At 42.9% G+C, this 2,102-nt stretch overlaps 1 pseudogene; it reads right to left on the bottom strand.

Moving 5' to 3' along the window:
* Positions 1–239: 239 nt before the first annotated feature.
* LOC110314716 lies at positions 240–1,871 on the bottom strand (annotated as a pseudogene).
* Positions 1,872–2,102: the final 231 nt, after the last annotated feature.

The following is a 2,102-nucleotide window of genomic DNA, read 5'->3' as shown; positions in this document are numbered from 1 at the left end:
TAGGAAATTGTCTCTCACATCTTAGAGTTGAGAACAATGTCTCTGTCACCTCTGTCATTGTAGTTATGATTCTGTTTATTATTCCTATTATGTTTCACATTGTAGGTACTCTCAGCACATCTGCCACTTCTAAATTGCAGGTGTGTGGATGAAATCTGATGTCACATGGCAGGGTACTCTCACAGATTGGACTTGTTATTTTCCTCAAAACATGAAATAAGGTCCTTCCCCATCCTTACCTCTAGTCCACCTATTCCATATCAGAAAAATAATCAATACATCCATAAGCAGAGCTCCAAGAACCACAGCAATAACAATAGGCATGATGGGAAAGGTTGGTACAGGAGGTTCTGGGAAGGAAGGAATGGAAGAAAAGCAGAGTGACAACTCTTTCTTGCAGCTCTCTATCTTGATCCTACTCTAGCTGTCCCTGAGCACTCCCACTCTCTATGAACCGTGTCTGTGCTCACTTCAAGTCCTTACCCCATCTCAAGGAAATGGGCTCAGGCAGCCACTTGTGATTCACAAAACGTGTGTATCTATGCTCTTCTCCAGAAGGTACCACAACATCTGCCCACTTCCAGAAGCTTCCATCCCCTGAAGGCATGGTCTTCGACACTCCCAAATCTGAGGTTTGGTTGTTATTATCTCTTTCCCAGGTCAGGGTGATTTCATCCGGGTAGAAGTTGAAGGCCTAGAACCTCAATGTGATTTTCTTGTCGGGTTGGACCTTACATGTCACATGAATTTTAGGAGTGTCTGTGGGAAACAATCAGAAATTTAAGGCATTTGGCATCCTCCCTGGGGATCAATCAATGCACATGTAACTTTGTGTGAATACAGGATTAGCTTGAAGGAGGGGTGCCAACCCCACACAGCAACCTAAATTCAGGACATGAAGGAGGTAATCTATTGTTGGAATGTTTCAGAATCAACATGAACCAGGACAGAGGAGGAAATGATTTATCTCCCTGTAGGAGTATTGAATTCTGGTTCTGACTAGGGGGATATTAGAGACTCAAAGACACTGTGGATAGACCTCAAAGTCATTGTACACAGACATTGACAAGCCTGAAAGAGATCATACTTCACAAATTAATTGGAAGGAACTGCTGCTTAATTCACATAATGAACTCCCCAAAGAGAATGCTTAACACTAGGGACTCTTTTTCCTGTAGATACAGGAAACCCACAAGCCTTCATTCCCCTTTGATGCAAGACAGAGTTAGAGTTTCAACTTCTCCCTGATGAGGAGAAATCCTCAAGGGATTGGAGCTCAAGTGTCAGAACAGATGGGGCAGTGTTTTCTTAGTTTTCTCAGAAAAAATGCTTCCCCATAGTTCAGCTCTCTGAAGAATAAGTACACACCACTACCAAACAGGTAAGTCTGCAAACCCTGTGTAACACCTGGCAAATCCCACAGTTTCTTGCATATCTCAGCAAACTTGCCAACTGGAGTCCATATCCTCAGGTCCTCATTCAGCCTGATGTAATCATGGTCATTGAAGGCTGCTTCAAAGAATTGGTAACTGAAATCACCTTGAAACAGGACATAGCAGGCATACCTCCTCTGAACTGTGTGATATCTTGAACAAGAACCCACTTTCTGCCACTCCAACAACCCCTAGCAATTTTTAGAACCATATAGAGAAATGGTCTCTTTGATATGCCCTTTCTAATTGGACTGATTTGATCTTAAAATGGACAGAAATTCAGAACAGTGTCCTGTGGCTCTCTTGAGCCATGGGTCACATTTTCCAGGGGACATACTTGTACATGGAGACTAGAATCAACCCCATGTATAGCTGTCAATTTGCGGTTTGTGATTGGGGCTCACTCACCAGTGCATTGTAGTTGTAGATTTTGAGCATTCTGTGTAGTAACACTCTTAATTGCTTAATTACTACAGTTGGGAAGAGGGCTGAGAGGCTCAGAAAACTGGGAGGGGTTAGATTATGCACAAGATGTGAAGACTTACCTGGAGTTTGAATGTGGAAAGTCATTCCTCTCACAACTGGACTATGGGAAGAAAATTTTGCTTAGAAGAGGTAAGGACAGACAATGATACTTCATGTTCTGGGAGACTGGAGCTCCTGTCCTCT

Source organism: Mus pahari, unplaced genomic scaffold (genome assembly GCF_900095145.1).
Source record: "Mus pahari unplaced genomic scaffold, PAHARI_EIJ_v1.1 scaffold_13566_1, whole genome shotgun sequence".
Taxonomy (NCBI): domain Eukaryota; kingdom Metazoa; phylum Chordata; class Mammalia; order Rodentia; family Muridae; genus Mus; species Mus pahari.
The sequence above is the reverse complement of the archived record's forward strand: the minus strand, read 5'-3'. Positions and strand labels throughout refer to the sequence as shown.